The sequence below is a fragment of the Lolium rigidum genome, chromosome 5 (assembly GCF_022539505.1).
Source record: "Lolium rigidum isolate FL_2022 chromosome 5, APGP_CSIRO_Lrig_0.1, whole genome shotgun sequence".
Taxonomy (NCBI): Eukaryota; Viridiplantae; Streptophyta; class Magnoliopsida; order Poales; family Poaceae; genus Lolium; species Lolium rigidum.
In genome coordinates, this window is record NC_061512.1 from 172,537,631 (window position 1) to 172,562,047 (window position 24,417).

Sequence of the window (24,417 nt, forward strand, 5' to 3'; positions counted from 1 at the left end):
TATGAAGACAGAATTGTAGCCCCTAGTGTAGTGCTGATTATATTAATGCCATTTCTTGCCGGATTGTTCACGATGGATGGTTCAAAATTGTAGTCCAACATTGTCATGTAACTGGAGTTACCAATATCTTGCTGGTATGTATGTTTGTATGAATGTAGTCGACAGGCCTGTAGCCTGGGCTTGAATTCACAGCTATGTGAACTATACTGGTCAAAAAGTTGAGATGATGGTTTTCTTATAGTATATGGATTTTTTCTTGTCTATGTTTCATTTAGCAATTCGTGGGCGATGCTCCATTCAGAGTTGATGACTTTTCATGTTTTATAAACCAAAAATATCTGAATGAACTCAAACAATACATGAATAATGAATTGCAGGTTTATCAATAAAACTGAAGAGTAGCGTACCTAAGGGGAAACAAATAGTGCCTTAAGTGAATAATGAATTGACAGCACCACCAGGAAGCACAATCTTCCAAATATCTTGTTAATCATGGATTGACGGCACCACCAGGACATCACAATCATGAATTACCGACAAGCACTTTGATACGCTGCAGTACTAACAATAAGAGAAAAAGAATGATTTGGTCGACTAATGAACATATTGGTTGATTCGATTCATATCGAGTTACCAATTACTGAACTGCAGATTGGAGTAAGGAAGATCGTGGCAGGAAGAACTCAAAGATTGAAGTGCAGAATTTTCATCGGGGCTGGGTGGAAAGCCGCCGTCGGTTCGCCGCATCTCGCATTCAGGCGTGGATGGCATTCAGGCGTGGATCAGGCCTTGTGTTCAGCCGCCTGGGATCTGGGGCAGGGGCGCAAACCTGTGACGCGATGGAGGCATAGCCAATTGAACTGATAACAGACGAAGTTATCGGGGGCAGTAGTTCGTAGAACATCCGACGAATGCCGGCCTTTGATCGGGATGTAGCGCACCAGGATCGTTTCCCTGTCCTTTTCCAAGTACTGAGCGGGCTAGTGATCGGAAACGATCGGGATCTGGGGTAGGCGCGTAAGCCGCGTAGCTGATCAGGATCACAACCTCGCAGCAGACGGGGAGTGAAGTCCAAGACACAGTGTGTGTTTTTTTGCAGATAATTTGTGTCTCATTAATTTATAAAATAAAGATCAAATTACAAGCCACGCCGACTTAATGGAACTAAAAATATTGTAGAATCCTAGTTTTGGCAAAGAACTCTCAGCCAAAAAAAAATTACAATCAAGACCAAAGAAACCCGCGAGCAATATACCAATTCATGTCACTGACATCGGTCACGACCGTAGCGGCCATCCAAGGAAAAATGGGCAGATCACATCTTTACCTGAGCTCGACGCGGCTTCATCGCTGACCTGCCACTTTGCGGACCTCCAAAGTAGCTTGCCAAAGCCATTGTCGCTGAAAGATTTAGGCACCCCGAACGTACATGCCATCGAACTCCACACCTAGCACCCCAGTGCAACATCATCGTGTCGGAAATCATGCATGTCTGCCTCCAACCACGAAACCAACACAAGATTCACCATCTTCAAGATGTCACCGACGCACTCTTGGACAACCTCCTGAGCTCCGCTCTGACGCTGGATTGAGCGTTGTCGCAACGGCAGAGCCCAGTGACGCAAGTCCACCACAATTATGTCGTCACTGCCACGCCATCCCCGCTAGAATAGACTATGTCGGCCCAGAACCTGAACCGGGTCGGTAGATATCTTGTAAACCCTAGTCGGGTCGTCTATAAAAGGCCTGTCTGGGAGCACTAGAGGGCACCGAACATTACGTCTTTTCGTACCATAACTCTAGTCTTATTCTCCGCCTTCGTCAACACTTGTAACATATTTGAGCGGTATCAGTCTTAAGTAGGAAGCACGTCTTATCTTGACCGAGAGGGGGCGAACCTGAATACATCACACATGTGCCAATCCTGTCCAGGTGATCTGATGCCATCGTCGTCTTCCACCTCTCATAAGCTACCCCATGTAACATCTGTTTCGACTTCCCGTCAACATCAGCTGCACAAGTGGGCATACTTGGTGAAACTATGCACCGTCGAAAGATGGAATTATAGTGCCCAGAGCTGTGTAACCCTTCGATAGCATCCTCAATCTTGGATGCAGCCGGGTATCGAGTTGCCTGCCATCTTGCCGTTCATGGCAAGCTGGGCATCTGTCTCGTCGGTGATCATATAAAGCTTGTTGTCAGTTTATAGCCTCCTCCACAGCTTCAAGTTCTGCCATGAAAGAGCCGGGCTCCTCCACAGATTTAAGTTCTGCCATAAAAGCGCCACGGATACCATCCAAGTTATATTTCTGTAAAACATATAAATGTTTTACTGTATTTTTCTGAAGAAAGATCCTACATTCCATTCTGATGCAGCACAGTACAAAATTATATTTGGGACAAGTTATAATAGGCAACACACCTGTGTTTGCTAGTTGAACGATGACGTTGTAGATTAGTAGATATGTATTGTCCTCTGAGAGTGTTATTTTCCCCTTTGATACTCGATCTGAGAGAGAACAGAGCGTCGCTCTGTTGGTTAGTTGTGCGGGAGCGCACTCCGGCCACCCGGGTTCGAGTGCTGAGTTTAACCCGGGCTCAGGGAGTTTTCTTCTATAAAAAAATGCCAACGGGTGCTAGTGCCTGGGTTGGTCTTGTTTTTTTTTTTTATACTCTATCTGAGAAAAACAGTAGTTTTTGACACATTAGATTGTGATGAAGTATTTTATTGCATCCGTCTAAACAAAACGTCATTTATTTATTCGGGTGCAGCGCAGTGCATTGTGAGTTTGTGACCCAGTGTTTCCGTGGGTGGCAAGTTGCCTTTTTCCCTCAAAAAAGCGAAGAAAAAGAGTTCCGTGGGAGGCAAGCAGCCGCGTATGCTCCGAATCGCGTCGCCATAGCCAAGTGTATTAACGAGTATTTTTTTTGAAAGCAAGTGTATTAACGAGTCAATAACACGTTTGTGCCGCTCACTGAATCACTACTTAAGACCCATTCCTGTCAAGACAATTCATTCCCGTAAGCAAGTGCATCCCGAGTCCGCCATCGATGGCGACCAAGGGACCACGTCGTCGCCACCGCCGGCGCCACACCAAGCTCAAGAGAGCGTCCACGACCGAGCTCATCCCGCCGGGGCCGACGAGCGTCCACCACCTCCCCGACCACCTACTGGAGCTCGTCCTCCTTCGCGTCGGCTCTTCGCTCGCCCTCCTCCGCGCCGCGTTCACGTGCAAGCGCTGGCGTCGGATCATCACTGCGGACACCGCGTTCCTCACTACATTCCGCACCCTCCATGCCCCGCACGTCCCCGGCCACTACCACATCGTCGACCCCAGCCATGACGACCTGCCGCCCGACGGGAACAACCAGGCCTTCGTGCCGGACTCCTCAACGCCCGATGTCATCGACAGACGCCACTTCGCCCTCGATTTCCTCCCGGACCTGGACTGGGAGCTCGGTGACAGCCGCGGGGGCCTCCTCCTCCTCTACAGGAGGCCGCATGACGCGTGGTATAGGACGCAACCGGAGCTCCGGTTCACTGACATCATCGTCTGCAACCCGCTCACACGCCGTTACCGGCCAGGGGATCCTATGCTGGAACGAGATGTACCATGCCCTGTGCCTAGGCCTATTCCTGCTCGACGGCGCTGCCCTCGACAAGACAGGTAGCTGCTGCATCAGTATGTCCAACTTTCGGGTGGTCTCCGTGGTCTACGAAACTCCGACTCCCAGCGTCTGGGTGTTCACCTCTGGTAGCGACGGTGGCTGGCAGGAGAGCGCCGCCAGCAGCGGCGGCGTCCCCATTCCAGAGTTTCACCTGATCAGCTTCGTCGGGCGCGCGTGTTCGTCACTCTACTGGCGCATGGAGGGCGAGGGTGTGGTGCTGGCTCTCGATGAGACTACCCTGGATTTCACGCTCGTGACCTTCCCGTATACGTCGTCGGGTTGCCGGGCGAGTCTTCGACCTTCCGAGTCATCAGCGGCCACGAAGTCGACCGCACCGAGCTGCGCGTTGTGCGCATTGTCAACAACGGAGACCTCACGGTGTTTGCAAAGCTCCAGAGCAGCGCCGAGTGGGTTATGGAGAAGCCCGTAAGGCTCCCGGAGGCCACGTGTGGGGCTGCCGGGGTACGAGGAGACGTACTTCCAACGACCAGCAAAGATTGTCGCGGCGACTACGAGGTACATCCTCTTGAAGCCGCAGGAGGACGAGAACTGGATTGTCTTCGTCGACCTCGACACGCTGGAAGTGGAGCGGGCACACGAGAGGAACAGCTACGCAGGGGCGGCGTACGCATACGAGCTACCATGGCCACCCGCATTGCAGGCTTGCCGTGCAGACAGCGGCCAGCGTCGCAGGAGGATTAACATGCTGAAGTGATAAAATTCGTATATGAATGTATTTAATCTGCTAATTATACTTTACATGTTCAATTACTCACTGAAAAGCCATAGGCCGATCTTAATTAAGCAAAAAAACAAGAGTTACAACATCCAGCTCCGAGGTGGAGCACAAGTTTAGAGCTACAGCAAAGAACCGGACAACAGAGCAGGGAGAGAGACAAACTCTCACATGGCAATCACTCTGCCAACTGCACGCAAATGCCTAATATCTTCACGGATCAGTTCAAAAACAACCTCCGCCGAATGCTGGGTGGCTATTGCTCCGGTGTCCCCCTCTCTAAACTTTGTTCTATTTAGATGGCTAGAATCTGCTGATACCCCTTCGTGGGTTGATTTAACGTGTGTTTGATTCATGGGCAAATATGTACGGTATGTGATGGGATAAAATATATTTAATAAACGATTAATAGAAAAGGATAAATAGGCTATTAACACACCGGTTAATATGTAATTAACGGGTCCTTTTCCCTTCGTGGCAGAGGCCGGACCTAGCGGAGCGGCCGCCTACCCATGCCTAGCAAGGTCACTGCCCGCACGTATTTAGCGAGGTCGTTTCTGTCGACTGGGTGTGGCGCAGACGTAGCAAGCTCGCTGCTCGCCATGCCATGAAGGCTGCCGCCGCCGAGCTAGGGAGCCACGTTGAAAATCAAGCCCGCCGCTCACCGCGCCCTGGAGGTTGCTGATGCTGAGCTGGGGAGCCATGCGGAAAACAAGCCCACCGCTCGCCGCGACATGGTGGCCGCCGCCGAGCTGGGGAGCCAGACATACGACGGTGGTAGGTGTCGGAGTCGCGTCGACGGCCATGGATTCTCAGGTGGCTAGTGAGATTAGTCATGAAATTCACGGATCATATAGTCCCGTCTTTCTCAGAAATATTCAGTTTTTGGGATGGGATCATCCATATTTTCTGGTCACGAACCAAACGCACGTTTACCCCCTTCAAGTTTGGTTGGAAGGGGGGACACTGAAGCACGCCCCATGCTGGGTGTTTTCAAACACCCTTGAGTTGCGCTCCTTCCAAATTCGCCAATGACCAAGGATGACCACGACATCGAAATCTCGGCGGATAGATCTGGGAGCACATTTCCTGACCTGCAGCCACCAAACTTCAGTGCTTGCGAAGTTATCACCAGGGATGGGCAAATTCGGCGCCGTCCAGCCTCTGATCTGCCGCCCCACCTGAGCCGCAAAGGAGCAGTGAAGGAACAGATGAGTGCAGGTTTCTGGTTCAGAAAGGCACAACTGACAAGTGGCTATGCATGACCATCCCCTCCGCTCCAGATCATCGGCAGTGAGGCAGCGCCGGTGTACGGCAGGCCACATGAATAATTTGCAGCGTGGCGGGGCCTTGGATTTCCAAATAGCCTTTGCACACATAAGGGAATGTTGGCCGCAAAGAAGAGGTTGTAGGCACTGGTTGTAGGGAAGCATCCATGGGCAGAAAATATCCAAATCACCATGTCTTCCTCGATGGGGTCAAGCTGAATTGTACCGCTCAAATCCCAAAGATGCAAGTGCTGGCCCAAAGCAACCTTAGACACACCTTCATGAATGTTCTTTATACAACTATTTCTTTGCAGAGCTTGGGCCACAGTCACACCAGATTTGCGAGCAAAGGCTGCCAATGCTAGATAAGTTTCAGCAACCAAACGTCCTCCATGCAGACACTTGTCAGTCCAAAACAGAGCACGAGCTCTGTTGCCGAGGCGGATGAAGGAGGCCGCAACAAACCGAGCACCAAGAGCAAGGTTACTGGCCCAACACAACCATGGCCAGCCACAACCGAACAACAGCAGGTTGAGGATACCAACCCCCCCCCTACTGCAACGACATGCAAACCCGAGACCAGGGGAAGAGGCAGTGACCCCCGCTGACATCCAGCTCGTCGCGCCAAACAAAACTGCGGCACCGACGGTTGAAGATGCGTAGCGCCCAGACCGGAAGTTGGGAGCTTGTCCGAGAACTTGTTGATGAGTGCCAGATGTCAGCACGCCAGAGACGGCCCGTGGTGAGAGACGCCTCATGGTGAGCAGAAGTCCTAGGTAGCGAATGGGGAAGCTGGCAGGTTGGCAAGTGGACAAAAAAGAATGAAAAGTTTAGTGTGAAATCTATGTACAAGAACTTGTGTAGTAATGGTAGAGACTGTTGGAATTTGTCTAAATATGCCCAATCCATTTGTTATTTTCCGTAATTCCTGATGCCCAATTGCCACATTCATGCATGAAAAGAGGTGGGACAAAGGTTTAGTCTCACATGCCTGTTTAGAGAGTTGAATATTTTTATAAGCGAGACTCTTCAACAACTTGTATGAGCATGAGAAGAGTACATGTACACACGCACCCCTACTCCTCCGCCGCTTGCCTCACCACGACGCGCGCCACAGATTGCTAAAATGAGTCGAGCTGTCATTTTGCCATGTGTACAAATTTTCTATATGTCTCACCGTCTTCACTGCATCTCCCAGTGCAACTTGTTCGCCTCCTCTTCTATGCCTATGAAAGAGAGGCCTCTCCTATCTAGAGACACACAACATCACGACAACACATTCGCCCACCAGACCACTTGGTACAAGAGCATTGCACCGGCACTCAAGACTTCCCCATCATGTCCACCCATATGAGCCGCTTGATGCAATAATAGGCATCTGAAACCCTGTCTCTTTTAATCTTGTACAGGAAGAGGCGATAAGGTTTTTTGGGGAGATCTCTAGCATGATTTCTGGCTTCTTCTTCAACATGAACATTGGGGATTACTTCTGAGCGCTGACTTCTTCCTTGCAATCAGCAACCTCTTCGAAGACATGGCCTTCGACGACAACAACACTAATGTCAATGCCACCTGGTGAGTGGTAACTCATCTTTATCACCGTCTAAACCTTATATTATTCATTGACATAATGATAATATCTATCTAGACCAGTGCCAATCACTAAATATTGCATATATGTGCAAATTCTTGTCTTCGTTTATTTCTATGCAGAAATGGACATTTTAGGAAGTAAACCAGAGGCAAATAAGGAAAAAAATTACGAGCTAGGAATTTCACCAAGTCAACCAGGCCACGAAGACGAATCACAGAAGGTTTCACGACTAGTGTTATGGTCACACCTGCCAATACTGGGTGCCCGTACCACATGTCGGTGGCTTCGCGTCGTCAAACCTAGTACTTAAAGTGAAGGCACCTTGGTAATCATAGAGAGTTGCACCGAAATTCCATTCCGCTGCCACAAGTCAGATCTCCTTCAAAACCAAAGCTTAATTTTTCGTCGCCACGATCATCTCCATCTCCATCGCCATTCCACTCCTCTCAACTTTTTAATCTTCATTCCATCGCAATTGCCAGCATAGTAAGACTAGTACTATTCATCTATTCAAGATCTTAAATACAATGTTTATGATTGTTGATCCAATCTTGTGTGAGTAGTCCACATAAGTTGAGGGCTGAGGCCTATCCTCCCAGCAACAAGTGCATCTTTATATTATCATTGGGATATTGTGTGTTATGTTATATGGATCTATGCACTAGCGATTGTCTTTAAATCACAATCTCTAGGCTTGTCGGGTACTCAAGTCTCGCGGAGTTGATAATGGTATGAAGATAATAGTGGGTGGTGATTCGCATACTTTGATTTCGGTGTGGTTAGATTAACACAAAGTTGAATGTGTACTTGCTATCTAGGGAGTAATTATAACGTCATTGATCTTAAGGTCATTTTCCATTTACTTAATTATTGTAGTCGCCCAGCTATGCTGGGGACAAGGGTAGGATAATAGATCAATGGTGCGTGATGTACACAAACAGTGCTGTCCTTTGAACACATCACCCATTTACATTGTGTATCTTATAATTACATACTTCAAATGTGTGCTTACTACTTCCTCTGTTTCTTTCTATAGTGCCTATAGATTTTTGGCATTTGTTTCAGATTATAAGGTTGTAGCTTAGCTTTTTTTCAATTACCCCCTCCATGTTCAGCTTCCAAATCGTTCAGCTCCCAAATTTATTATGCTAAGTTAGGAAGATATGGATTTCCCAAATTTTACGTTGATCTCAAATCATTTAGCTAGGGGTTTTGTGTAAAAAATACTCTTGCGCTAATTTCCGTGCTAAAAAACTACATGCACTATAGAATGGAACGGAGGGAGTATTATGTTTATAATCCCATAACCGTCTTTGCACAGCTGCAGGTGAAACTTTGGCCCTAACCTATTTCTATCCATTGATAAAACCAAAAACAAAATAAAACATTTGGTCCGGTGAAAGTGTGAAACAAAAATAAACAAAGTCATGATTTGCAGTGATCTTACACCATTAATATTTTCCCCATTGATTTGATAAACCTAGGGTCTCTTAGGGAAAAGAAGAGTACTAAAATCTGATAATCCGGATCGAAGGCAACTGCTATCCCAAGTGAGGACATTAGAGATTTTGTTAATTAGTTTCATTTTTGTTTTCTAGTTTTATTATTGTTCCTAATAAAAAAATTAAAATAATAGTTTATCTTTTTGTTCTTAGTTTAATTATTTGTTCCTTTTTAAAAACACAAAACAATTAGAAGTATGGCAGTGAATAAGGTTGGGGAATTTTCTACCCCTAATGATGATTATCTATGTGCACTTATAACTCAAACTATCACTGCAAAGAAGTACGAAATAAAGCCTAACTTTCTAAGTTTGGTGCAGCAAAACTAATTTGGTGGTTCCGCTTGCGAAGATGCATGTATGCATTTGAACATATGCAGTGAGATATGCGAGATGACGAGAATAAAATATGCTAACCCTGATGTGAAACTACATTTATTTCCATTTTCACTTAGAGTGAAGCTAAAGACGGGTTGCTAGCACTCCCTTGAGAGACTATTACTTCATGGGATAATTGTTGTAATATATTTATGACTAAATTTTTTTCACCTACAAAAACAATGCAACTACAGTTTAACACTACATGATTTAGACAAGAAAACCGTAAGCCACTAGTGGTTAACATTTATGCACCCGCACCCGACTATACCTTGAAACGGGTAATGAGGTGGTTTACAAAAGCTTCATCAATGAAGTAGCTGCCGAGACACGTGAGCTTCAGATGGAATATGCAATATTATCTAAAGAATTACCTGCTAAGCTAGATAATACATTTGAACCAACTATTAAGATTGGTGTTGGAATAAATGAGATAGCTGGACCTTATGATCTTGATGGAGGCGTCTCAATCATCCCTAGAAGTTTATTTGATAGACTTAACATTGGTTCCTTTGTTGTCACTGGACTGAAATTGCATCTAGCTGATTCTTCTTATAAATAAGTGGTAGGCATTGATACGTCTCCAACGTATCGATAATTTTTTATGCTCCATGCTTGTTTTATGATGATAGTCACATGTTTTATACACACTTTATGTCATATTTATGCATTTTCCGGCACTAACCTATTAACGAGATGCCGAAGAGCCAGTTGTTGTTTTCTGCTGTTTTTGGTTTCAGAAATCCTAGTAAGGAAATATTCTCGGAATTGGACGAAATCAACGCCCAGGATCTTATTTTTCCACGAAGCTTCCAGAAGTCCGAAAGTGAAACGAAGTGGGGCGACGAGGCGCCGACACAACAGGGCGGCGCGGCCCAGGCCTTGGCCGCGCGGCCCTGGCGTGTGGGGCCCTCGCGTCGCCCCTAAACCTACCCTTCCGCCTATAAGAAGCCTTCGTCGATAATAACTCCAGTACGGAGAGCCACGATACGAAAAACCTTCCATAGACGTCGCCACCAATCCCATCTCGGGGGATTCAGGAGATCGCCTCCGGCACCCTGCCGGAGAGGGGAATCATCTCCCGGAGGACTCTTCACCGCCATGGTCGCCTCCGGAGTGATGTGTGAGTAGTTCACCCCTGGACTATGGGTCCATAGCAGTAGCTAGATGGTTGTCTTCTCCTCATTGTGCTATCATTGTTCGATCCTGTGAGCTGCCTAATATGATCAAGATCATCTATTTGTAATGCTACATGTTGCGTTTGTTGGGATCCGATGAATATGGAATGCTATGTTATGTTGATTATCAATCTATCATCTATGTGTTGTTTATGATCTTGCATGCTCTCCGTTATTAGTAGAGGCTCTGCAAAGTCGTTACTTGTAACTCCAAGAGGGAGTATTTATGCTCGATAGTGGGTTCATGCCTCCATTAAATGCGGGATGGTGACAGAAAGTTCTAAGGTTGTGGATGTCTTGTTGCCACTAGGGATAAAACATCAATGCTATGTCTAAGGATATTTGTGTTGATTACATTACGCACCATACTTAATGCAATTGTCCGTTGTTTGCAACTTAATACCTGGAAGGGGTTCGGATGATAACCTGAAGGTGGACTTTTTAGGCACAGATGCATGCTGGATAGCGGTCTACGTACTTTGTCGTAATGCCCAATTGAATCTCACACTACTCATCATAATATGTATGTGCATTGTCATGCCATCTTTATTTGTTAATTGGCCAACTGTAATTTGTTCACCCAACATGCTATTTCTTATTGGAGAGACACCACTAGTGAACTGTGGATCACGGTCCATTCTTTACATCGAATACAATCTACTGCAATACTTGTTCCACTGTTCTTTGCAAACATCATCATCCACACTATACATCTAATCCTTTGTTACAGCAAGCCGGTGAGATTAACAACCTCACTGTCACGTTGGGGCAAAGTAATTTGGTTGTGTTGTGCAGGTTCCACGTTGGCGCCAGAATCCCTGGTGTTGCGCCGCACTACACTCCGCCACCATCAACCTTCAACGTGCTTCTTGGCTCCTACTGGTTCTATAAACCTTGGTTTCTTACTGAGGGAAAACTTGCTGCTATACGCATCACACCTTCCTCTTGGGGTTCCCAACGGACGCGTGCTGTACGCGTATCAAGGCTCTTTTTCTGGCGCCGTTGCCGGGGAGATCAAGACACGCTGCAAGGGGAGTCTTCCACTTCCAATCTCTTTACTTTGTTTTTGTCTTGCTTTATTTTATTTACTACTTTGTTTGCTACATTATGTAAAAATACAAAAAATTAGTTACTAGCTTTACTTTATTTACTATCTTGTTTGCGTTCTCCATATTAAAAACACAAAAAAATTAGTTACTTGCATTTACTTTATCTAGTTTGCTTTATTTACTATTGCTAAAATGGGTACTCCTGAAAATACTAAGTTGTGTGACTTCACAAACACAAATAATAATGATTTCTTATGCACACCTATTGCTCCACCTGCTACTACAGCAGAACTTTTTGAAATTAAACCTGCTTTACTAAATCTTGTTATGAGAGAGCAATTTTCTGGTGTTAGTTCTGATGATGCTGCTGCCCATCTTAATAATTTTGTTGAACTATGTGAAATGCAAAAGTATAAGGATGTAGATGGTGAAATTATAAAATTAAAATTGTTTCCTTTCTCATTAAGAGGAAGAGCTAAAGATTGGTTGCTATCTTTGCCTAAGAATAGTATTGATTCATGGACTAAATGTAAGGATGCTTTCATTGGTAGATATTATCCTCCTGCTAAAATTATATCTTTGAGAAGTAGCATAATGAATTTTAAGCAATTGGATGATGAGCATGTTGCCCAATCATGGGAAAGAATGAAATCTTTGGTTAAAAGTTGCCCAACCCATGGACTGACTACTTGGATGATCATCCAAACCTTTTATGCAGGATTGAATTTTTCTTCGTGGAACCTATTGGATTCAGCTGCTGGAGGTACTTTTATGTCCATAACTCTAGGCACCACAACAAATCTTCTTGATAATATGATGATTAATTACTCTGAATGGCACACGGAAAGAGCTCCACAAGGTAAGAAGGTAAATTCTGTTGAAGAAACCTCCCCCTTGAATGATAAGATTGATGCTATTATGTCTATGCTTGTGAATGGTAGATCTAATGTTGATCCTAATAATGTTCCGTTAGCTTCATTGGTTGCTCAAGAAGAACAAGTTGATGTGAACTTCATTAAAAATAATAATTTCAACAACAATGCTTATCGGAATAATTCTAGTAACAACTATAGGCCATATCCTTATAATAATGGTAACGGTTATGGTAATTCTTATGGGAATTCTTACAAAAATAATAGAAATGTGCCCCCAGGTCTTGAAGCCATGCTTAAAGAATTTATTAGTACACAAACTGCTTTTAACAAAACTGTTGAAGAAAAGCTTGGTAAAATTGATATTCTTGCTTCTAAAGTTGATAGTCTTGCTGCTGATGTTGATCTTTTAAAATTGAAAGTTATGCCTAATGAAGATAAAGATATTAAATCATTTGCTACAGCAAATGCCATCCAAGTTAGAATTAATGAGAATATAAGATTGATGGCCGAACTGCGTGCTAGGTGGGAAAAAGAACAAAATGCTAAAGAGAATAATATAGCTAAAGTTTGGACTATTACCACCACTAGCAATGAAAATGCTTCACATGTTGACACACCTCCTACTATCAATGGTAAAATAATTGGTGTTGGCAATGTTTCTACTCCTAATGCAAAGCGTGCAAAACTGCCTGAAACTACTAAAACTGCTCGAAACCGCTCGTGATAAACCGCTGAAATTTTTTCCAATATTGGGGACAATGATCCCATTGCTGTAGATTATAATGGTTTAGATTTTGATGATTGTCACATCTCTGAAGTTATAAAGTTCTTACAAACTCTTGCTAAGATTCCTAATGCTAGTGCTATAAATTTGGCATTTACAAAACATATTACAAATGCTCTCATAAAAGCTAGAGAAGAGAAACTAAATCGTGAAACTTCTATTCCTAGGAAGTTAGAGGATGGTTGAGAGACCATCATTAAGATGAAGGTCAATGATTTTGATTGTAATGCTTTATGTGATCTTGGTGCAAGTATTTCCGTTATGCCTAGGAAAATCTATAATATGCTTGACTTGCCACCATTGAAAAATTGTTATTTGGATGTTAATCTTGCTGATAATTCTACAAAGAAACCTTTGGAGAGGATTGATAATGTTCGCATTACGGTTAACAATAACCTTGTCCCCGTTGATTTTGTTGTCTTGGATATTGAATGCAATGCATCTTATCCCATCATATTGGGAAGACCTTTTCTTCGAACTGTTGGTGCTATTATTGATATGAAGGAAGGTAATATTAAATATCAATTTCCTCTCAAGAAAGGTATGGAACACTTCCCTAGAAATAGAATGAAGTTACATTTTGATTCTATCATTAGAACAAATTATGATGTTGATGCTTCATCTCTTGATAATATTTGATTCACACTTTCTGCGCCTAGCTGAAAGGCGTTAAAGAAAAGCGCTTATGGGAGACAACCCATGATTTTACTTCTGCACTTTTATTTTATATTTGAGTCTTGGAAATTGTTACTACTGTAGCAACCTCTCCTTATCTTTATTTTATTGCATTGTTGTGCCAAGTAAAGTCTTTGATAGTAAGGTTCATACTAGATTTGGATTACTGCGCAGAAACAGATTTCTTGCTGTCACGAATTTGAGCAGTATTCTCTGTAGGTAACTCAGAAAAATCTGCCAATTTACGTGAGTAATCCTCAGATATTTACGCAACTTTAATTCAATTTGAGCATTTTCATTTGAGCAAGTATGGTGCACATAAAAAATTTGTCTTTACGGACTGTTCTGTTTTGATAGATTCTGCTTTTTATTTCGCATTGCCTGTTTTGCTATGTTTGAAGGATTTCTTTATTCCATTAACTTTTAGTAGCTTTGTGCAATGTCCAGAAGTGTTAAGAATGATTATGTCACCTCTGAACATGTGAATTTTTGATTATGCACTAACCCTCTAATGAGTTGTTTTGAGTTTGGTGTGGAGGAAGTTTTCAAGGATCAAGAGAGGAGGATGATACAATATGATCAAGGAGAGTGAAAGCTCTAAGCTTGGGGATGCCCCGGTGGTTCATCCCTGCATATTTCAAGAAGATTCAAGCATCTAAGCTTGGGGATGCCCAAGGCATCCCCTTCTTCATCGACAACATTATCAGGTTCCTCTAGTGAAACTATATTTTTATTCCGTCACATCTTATATGCTTTACTTGGAGCGTCTGTTTGCTTTTTATTTTTATTTTGTTTGAATAAATTGGATCCTAGCATTCATTGTGTGGGAGAAAGACACGCTCCGCTGTTGCATATGAACATAAATGTTCTTGGCTTTACTCATAATGTTCATGGCGAAGGTTGAAACTGCTTCGTTAATTGTTATATGGTTGGAAACGGGAAATGCTACATGTAGTAATTGGTACAATATCTTGAATAATTTGATACTTGGCAAGTGTTGTGCTCATGTTAAGCTCTTGCATCATATACTTTGCACCTATTAGTGAAGAAATACATAGAGCTTGCTAAAATTTGGTTTGTATGATTGGTCTCTCTAAGGTCTAGATATTTTCTAGTAAGGTGTTTGAACAACAAGGAAGACAGTGTAGAGTCTTATAATGCTTGCAATATGTTCTTATGTGAGTTTTGCTGTACCGGTTCATACTTGTGTTTTCTTCAAACAACCTTGCTAGCCTAAGCCTTGTATTGAGAGGGATTACTTCTCGTGCATCCAAAATCCTTGAGCCAAAAACTATGCCACTTGTGTCCACCATACCTACCTACTACATGGTATTTCTCTGCCATTCCAAAGTAAATTGCTTGAGTGCTACCTTTAAATTTCCATTCTTTGTCTTTGCAATATATAGCTCATGGGAAAAATAGCTTAAAAACTATTGTGGTATTGAATATGTACTTATGTATCTTATTTCTTATTAAGTTGCTTGTTGAGCGATAACCATGTTTCGGGGACGCCATCAACTATCTTTGTTGAATATCATGTGAGTTGCTATGCATGTTCGTCTTGTCTGAAGTAAGGGTGATTTATCATGATCAATGGTTTGAGTATGCATATTGTTAGAGAAGAACATTGGGCCGCCAACTAAAGCCATGATCCATGGTGGAAGTTTCAGTTTGGATAATAATCCTCAATCTCTTATGAGAATATTATCTGTTGTTGAATGCTTATGCATTAAAGAGGAGTCCATTATCTGTTGTCTATGTTGTCCCGGTATGGATGTCTAAGTTGAGAATAATCAAAAGCGAGAAATCCAATGCGAGCTTTCTCCTTAGACCTTTGTATAGGCGGCATAGAGGTACCCCTTTGTGACACTTGGTTAAAACATATGCTATGCAATGATAATCCATGTAAATCCAAGCTAATTAGGACAAGGTGCGGGCACTATTGGTAATCTATGCATGAAGCTTGCAACTTGTAGGATATATTATACATAACACATATGCTTTATTACTACCATTGACAAAATTGTTTCTTGTTTTCAAAATAAAAGCTATAGCACAAATATAGCAATCCATGCTTCCCTCTGCGAAGGGCCTTTCTTTTACTTTATGTTGAGTCAGTTTACCTATTTCCTTCTATCTTAGAAGCAAACACTTGTGTTAACTGTGCATTGATTCTTACATGTTTACCTATTGCACTTGTTATATTACTTTATATTGACAACTATCCATGAGATATACATGTTACAAGTTGAAAGCAACCGCTGAAACTTAATCTTCCTTTGTGTTGTTTCAATGCCTTTACTTTGAATCTATTGCTTTATGAGTTAACTCTTATGCAAGACTTATTGATGCTTGTCCCGAAAGTACTATTCATGAAAAGTCTTTGCTATATGATTCAGTTGTTTAACCATTGTCTTTACCATTGCTTCGAATCGCTGCATTCATCTCATGTGCTTACAATAGTATTGATCAAGATTATGATAGCATGTCACTTCAGAAATTATCTTTGTTATCGTTTACCTACTCGGGGACGAGTAGGAACTAAGCTTGGGGATGCTGATACGTCTCCAACGTATCGATAATTTCTTATGTTCCATGCTTGTTTGATGATGATACTCATATGTTTTATACACACTTTATGTCATATTTATGCATTTTCTGGCACTAACCTATTAACGAGATGTCGAAGAGCCAGTTGTTGTTTTCTGCTGTTTTTGGTTTCAGAAATCCTAGTAAGGAAATATTCTCGGAATTGGACGAAATCAACGCCCAGGATCTTATTTTTCCACGAAGCTTCCAGAAGTCCGAAAGGGAAACGACAGGGCGGCGTGGCCCAGGCCTTGACCGCGCGGCCCTGGCGTGTGGGGCCCTCGCGTCGCCCCTAAACCTACCCTTCCGCCTATAAGAAGCCTTCGTCGATAATAACTCCAGTACCGAGAGCCACGATACGAAAAACCTTCCAGAGACGCCGCCGCCGCTAATCCCATCTCGGGGGATTCAGGGATCGCCTCCGGCACCCCGCCGGAGAGGGGAATCATCTCCCGGAGGACTCTTCACCGCCATGGTCGCCTCCGGAGTGATGTGTGAGTAGTTCACCCCTGGAATATGGGTCCATAGCAGTAGCTAGATGGTTGTCTTCTCCTCATTGTGCTATCATTGTTCGATCTTGTGAGCTGCCTAACATGATCAAGACCATCTATTTGTAATGCTACATGTTGCGTTTGTTGGGATCCGATGAATATGGAATGCTATGTTATGTTGATTATCAATCTATCATCTATGTGTTGTTTATGATCTTGCATGCACTCCGTTATTAGTAGAGGCTCTGGCCAAGTCGTTACTTGTAACTCCAAGAGGGAGTATTTATGCTCGATAGTGGGTTCATACCTCCATTAAATGCGGGACGAGTGACGGAAAGTTCTAAGGTTGTGGATGTGCTTGTTGCCACTAGGGATAAAACATCAATGCTATGTCTAAGGATATTTGTGTTGATTACATTACGCACCATACTTAATGCAATTGTCCGTTGTTTGCAACTTAATACTGGAAGGGGTTCGGATGATAACCTGAAGGTGGACTTTTTAGGCATAGATGCATGCTGGATAGCGGTCTATGTACTTTGTCGTAATGCCCAATTGAATCTCACACTACTCATCATAATATGTATGTGTAGTGTCATGCCATCTTTATTTGTCAATTGCCCAACTGTAATTTGTTCACCCAACATGCTATTTCTTATTGGAGAGACACCACTAGTGAACTGTGGACCCCGGTCCATTCTTTACATCGAATACAATCTACTGCAATACTTGTTCTACTGTTCTTTGCAAACATCATCATCCACACTATACATCTAATCCTTTGTTACAGCAAGCCGGTGAGATTGACAACCTCACTGTTGATACGTCTCAAACGTATCTATAATTTCTTATGTTCCATGCTACTTTATTGATGATACTCACATGTTTTATACATACTTTATGTCATATTTATGCATTTTCCGGCACTAACCTATTAACGAGATGCCGAAGAGACAATTGTTGTTTTCTGCTGTTTTTGGTTTCGGAAATCCTAGTTAGGAAATATTCTCGGAATTGGACAAAATCAACGCCCAGGATCTTATTTTTCCACGAAGCTTCCAGAAGTCCGAAAGGGAAACGAAGTGGGGGACGAGGCGGCCACACAACAGAGCGGCGTGGCCCAGGTGCTGGCCGCGCGGCCCTAGCGTGTGGGCCCCTCGTGGCGCCCCCTGACCTACCTCTTCGCCTACATAAGCCTTCGTCGAGAATAGTTCCAGTACCGAGAGCCACGATACGGAAAACCTTCCAGAGACGCCGCCGCCGCCAATCCCATCTCGGGGGATTCAGGAGATCGCCTCCGGCCTGCGGGAGAGGGGAATCATCTCCCGGAGGACTCTTCATCGCCATGGTCGCCTCCGGAGTGATGAGTGAGTAGTTCACCCCTGGACTATGGGTCCATAGCAGTAGCTAGATGGTCGTCTTCTCCTAATTGTGCTATCATTGTTGGATCTTGTGAGCTGCCTAACATGATCAAGATCATCTATTTGTAATGCTACATGTTGCGTTTGTTGGGATCCGATGAATATGGAATACTATGCTATGTTGATTATTGATCTATTATCTATGTGTTGTTTATGATCTTGCATGCTCTCCGTTATTAGTAGAGGCTCTGGCCAAGTCGTTACTTGTAACTCCAAGAGGGAGTATTTATGCTCGATAGTGGGTTCATGCCTCCATTAAATGCGGGACGGTGACGAGAAAGTTCTAAGGTTGTGGATGTACTTGTTGCCACTAGGGATAAAACATCAATGCTATGTCTAAAGATGTATTTGTTGATTACATTACGCACCATACTTAATGCAATTGTCTGTTGTTTGCAACTTAATACTGGAGGGGTTCAGATGATAACCTGAAGGTAGACTTTTTAGGCATAGATGCATGCTGGATAGCGGTCTATGTACTTAGTCGTAATGCCCAATTAAATCTCACACTACTCATCATAACATGTATGTGCATGGTCATGCCCTCTTTATTTGTCAATTGCCCAACTGTAATTTATTCACCGAACATGCTATTTATCTTATGGGAGAGACATCACTAGTGAACTGTGGACCCCGGTCCATTCTTTACATCGAATACAATCTACTGCAATACTCGTTCTACTGTTTTCTTCAAACATCATCATCCACACTATACATCTAATCCTTTGTTACAGCAAGTCGGTGAGATTGACAACTTCATTGTTAAGTTGGGGCAAAGTATCTTGGTTGTGTTGTGCAGGTTCCACTTTGGCGCCGGAATCCCTGGTGTTGCGCCGCACTACACTCCGCCGCCATCAACCTTCAACGTGCTTCTTGACTCCTACTGGTTCGATAACCTTGGTTTCTTACTGAGGGAAAAACTTGCCGCTGTACGCATCATACCTTCCTCTTGGGGGTTCCCAACGGACGTGTGCTTTACAGTCACAAGCAGCAACTGTCACGTTGGGGCAAAGTAATTTGGTTGTGTTGTGCATGTTCCACGTTGGCACCGGAATCCCTGGTGTTGCGCACTACACTCCGCCACCATCAACCTTCAACGTGCTTCTTGGCTCCTACTGGTTCGATAAACCTTGGTTTCTTACTGAGGGAAAACTTGCTGCTATACGCATCACACCTTCCTCTTGGGGTTCCCAACAGACGCGTGCTGTACGCGTATCAGGCATCAAAGATAATATTGTTGGTCAAATAAAAGAATATACTGCACTTATTGATATAGTTATTGTTTATATGCATTAAGATCCCATAACGCCTATCTTTATGGGTAGGCTATTTGTAAGAACTATTAAGACTTTGATTAACTTCCACTAATGGATAGTGAGGTTTGAATTTCCCTCACGAGATTCTTTAGTGTTAATTTCCCTAGGAAGAAGAAGAACAAAACCAATAATACATGGATCATCACTTTGAAGGCCAACTACTTCGGGGTTGAAATCCCGGTAGTAAAGAAGAGATGAACATCACTGCAATCGAGCTAAACGACTGAAAACAAAAATGTTTCATGGGAGGAAAACCATGTGAATAAAGCTTCTAGTTCAGAAAGTTTGTTCTTAAATAAAAAAGTGTTCAAATTTATCGTAACAGAGAGGACAAGAACAAGGTAACGAACTCCCTATATTTCAATTGATATATTTGATGTAAAGTTTATAGTGTATTCGCGTATGGGACGAAATTTTCATGTGCTTAGGGGAATTTTGAAGAAGAAGTCATTTCGTGGTAACATTAACTCGAATGAGCACCGGTACGGTCAGACTTGACCGTACTCGGTGACCATACCTTTGGTGTTTTGTTCGATGAAACTAATTAGCAACAGGAATCAGAAGGCTTAATGATCAATAGTACGGTCATCCATGACTGTATGACCTGACTGACATGGGCATACCTACCCACCAATACCATACCTGATGTGGTTGAATTTAAGGTCCATGAAGCCCAAAACACAATAAGCAACCGATGTCCAGGAACCTGGCGTGCAGCACAAGTACAAGCCCATACATGGGTAGCCGAACATTAACCGGCCTAGACTCTGAGACCTTACCTCCTATATAAGGACCATGAGGGATCAACGGGGAAGGAGAGACACGGTACGTAACCTAGATCACGCCATGGCCATCAGGGCGACCTTGTAACCCTCACCATCATCAATCAAGAGCAGACAAGCAGAACGTATGGTTTTCCTCTGGTAGCCTAAAGCTCGGTGAATTGCGTCATATGTCTTGTGTTGTTTGTACGCCCATGAATCCACCAGTGTATCATTTTCCCTAAAACCCAAGTCAATAACTTACGGGCGTACACCACGTCATTGACTGTATCAACCTAACCAAAAAAATCAGAAATATTATTTTAACCACACAATTTAACGATATGTGATATGGGCCGGCGTGCCTGTACATAATGCACTTACTAAATGACAAAGCAAGAAGAGCCAAGTATGAGAAATTTTAACAACCACTAAAGTTGGACACGACCCTACCAGGCGCCCGTACCAAGATGATGTACATGGCAACTTGGCTGGATCTAGCGGCGCGTCGAGTAGGCCGTACCCTCAACCGTACCACCAACACAACCCCTAAAAACTTCTCTAAGGAGGCAATCATAACTCACAAAAATGAATCTATTATTTTTCCCCCTAAACACTTCACAAACATGTGGAGATCTCTTCCCCTTCTCAATTTTGGTTCGATTCCCCGCACAACTTTGATCTATTAAATATTTCTTCTCCGATCCTGCAATGATTTTTGCAACCCTTTGCTCAATTCTTCTCCATTATCAATCTAAGTTCATAGTATTGTGACAACAATTTTTTTGTGTTGACCATGTTTTGTAGTATTATTTTGAAGAATTATTTTATATGAAATATGTAGAGGATCATCACTGTATCAACAACTCTTTAATTATGTAACTTTATTATTTCTTAGAGATGAACACAATGGGACAAGCCCGTGGAAGCCTTCTTGCTTAGTCCAAGAAGGGGGAGGTGGATGAATTACTAGGCATCAATTTCAAGGGGAAGGAGGAGTTTGCCAAGTTCGGGCAACTCCGCCGCTGATAAATGAAGTCAATGAAGTGGGCATGCATCATCACTTTGAATAATCTCGGTATAGGTAATGACTTCATAAGCTTATTACTAATGTGGGGCTGCAATATTTTGTTTAGAAAGTCGCCCTATCCTATCACTGATTGACCTTGGAGTTGTTGGTACATTGAAGCACATTGTCAGACCATGTTCAGGAATATGAGAGGGATTTGATAATTCATGAACCAAAGTTTCGATGTCACTCAATGAGTGGTGTGGCATCTTGGGGTTCTACAACAATGACTCCTACCTTCGTTCAAGTCCTCTTGATTTGAGAATGCCCCTGAATTTTATTTTAGACAAATGAGCATCTACAGTCATAACCATAGGGGAAAACATATTGAAAGTATTGATATTCGCTATTTGTACTATGTTATAGCTAACACCTTGTAGGAAAGTGGTGAGTTAAAAAGTGTCAATGAGGATAAAATGACCATCCTCGATAAAGCCGCTATTCTGAATTGCAATGTGGCACCAAACCTAGCGGACATGCTTGTGTTCAACTTTGGATCACTGAGCTCATAAATCTGTCAAAGGTATCACAACCGTTCTCTCCACCGCCCTCGTCTAAACATAGGTAACCTTCAACTTTTGGATAGTGAGAGACGTATCACAGTTTGCATTATTAGAGTTGTTGGCATGGTCCTAATGAAACAATGAATTTATGTTGTTCATATTCCTGGAGCTGGGCACTTGTTTCCCACTGTTTTTTTCTAACAATCTATTGAGGATGGACGACTACATTATGTTGAGTAGGAGGAACAAGTGGAGATTGACCATGAGCTCGAGGAACTAGAAGATGAAAAAGTTGAAGAGGAAGCATGAGAGCCAGAACAAGAGGTTTAAGTACAAAAACCCTAAAATGCGTATAATGTTGTCTATTTTCTCGGAGGCTCCATCGATAACATGAGAAACATTGCCAGTCCGCTCCACGATGCAACACACAACTTGTCAAAGCACTTCACCAACTGGAGCCAGGTTTTGAACCCGTAGAACTATCCTCCCCCACAACAATCTAACCAAACAGGCTTGCAAAAGCCCAAGGTTGGGGAGGTTGTTGACACTTCTACATCAAGAGGTGGCATCTTTTTTCTTTTTAATAATTTAGAGGTTGCATTGTATCTCATAAGGTCTTCGAAACACTCGTGTTGGCTTCGTCCCAACACCTCACTTTTTATTTTGTTTGATTTTTCTTTTAGTTTTTCAAAAGTTTGCAAGAATTGTCTTTGTTGCCAATTTTCTAATCTTTTATATCATATTCAAAACCCCCCAAAAAATTCCTTTTATCCTTTCGTGTTTTATTGGTGATCCTATTTGCTTCTACTTGTCCAATGCTTTCGCGGAAGAGAGATTTTAACAAGTTTCTAAGGAGCACATCATATGGAAGAAAGGAGTGAGCTTGCAAACAAGAGGTATGTCTTATAATTCCCATTTATTAAATTCGAAATGCTTGTGCTAGTTGGTAGTGTTCGTGAAATGCTATTTTAAGTGGGAGTATGTCTTGGTAGTTATAGTAAAACTTTTATTATTTTGTATGCTTCGTTAAGTAGCTTTTACTCTATATTACTTTAGATAATCGAGCCTTTCCTTGGAAGCTAATTACGCAACTCAAATTGTCATGAGAAAGAGTCTCTTCAAGCTAACTTGGGTGTTGAAATAATTTTGTTAAGAGTTTAGACTTAGAGATACTCAACCCCATAGAGATATATGATTGACTAATAGCCTTTTTCCATGAGAGTTGTTTGATGGAACTAATAAAACCGTCATGTACAAACTAAAGTAAAGATATCACTTTACATATGGCTTGCACTACTAACACTTTCCATATATGAGTCGACAACATCTTTGGCCACTAAACGATCTGCGTTGAGATAACTCTCAGGTTTTGGCTATCAGTTGATTAAACATCTGTAACAACAATGATATGGTTGGTAAAATTTCGAGTTCCTTATATGGTTGTGTTGCAAACAAAGTTGAGCACTCCTATGACTACTATGAGAGATCGTTATGCCATAAATTAATAAAGGGGGAAACCCTTGGTTATGGCCACGAGTGTTTCTTCAAAGTCTACTCGATTTTGTGATAAGCCATATTACATATTTTGGCGTGGTGTCGTTACCAAAGAGTTGAAGTTTTTAAATACAATGTATGGAAAAGAAGTCTGAGAAAGTCTTGAGTTATTTATGTGGGTGTTTAATGAGATACTCTGTTTTTATGTATCTTTTTTACATACCCTATCAGTCTTAATTGCTTAAATTTGGAAGTCTAATAAATTCATGGCAATCAAGTGTTGTCTAGAGAAAGTTAGAATAATTGTTACTCATCCTATCGTCCTTAAAGATCAACAAAATTTTGGGTATTTAATCAAGGTAGACTAATACCTCAACAGAATTTTGGGGGTTTAGGTAAAAAAAATATTGTGCATAGGTATGGGTTTAATTGAGCACTCACAACAATTTTCAGATGAAACCTTAAAGGTCAACCTCCTAACAATATGATTATTGTTATGACTCTAAGTTAAGAAATATGATGACATATTTATGTTGCTCCGCTTCGAGTATTCTAGCAAGCTGGATCCTCTTGTTTCTTCAAGTAGGTATCCGCCTCTACTTGTTGTATAGTTGGTACCATTCTTCATCAGGGACAATTTTTTTAAGATTGTCGAGGAACTCCTTGTATAGGTAGTGTGCACGCCTAGTTCTTTAGCTCACCGTATTTACAACATATATTTTGTCAAGGGTGTTCTATTGAATTCTTGTACTGGCAAGAGGATGCACCTTGAGTCCTTAGGTGATTCGTGCCTTCGTCTTATTGCTGCTACAAAAGATAGTCCTCAAGGGCGTTTAGTTGGATTCAGGCACTGGTAAGAGGATACTCCTTGAGTGTTTTGTTGAGTGATGTCTTCATGTTGTCATTTGTACAACAGATATACCTCATAAACGCCATTGAGTTACGTGTATCAAGTAGATGATTGTGCTTCCAGGTTCAAGGTTGAGTTTTTTCTTCAATGTTGTTTACGCTATATTAGTATGTCCTCACAAGCGGTAGTTGATTTTCTAGTATCAAGTGGATGGTT

At 42.5% G+C, this 24,417-nt stretch overlaps 1 pseudogene; it reads left to right on the plus strand.

Annotated features, from left to right (window-relative positions):
* Positions 1-3,051: 3,051 nt before the first annotated feature.
* Positions 3,052-4,384, plus strand: LOC124656715 (annotated as a pseudogene).
* The last annotated feature ends 20,033 nt before the right edge of the window (positions 4,385-24,417 follow it).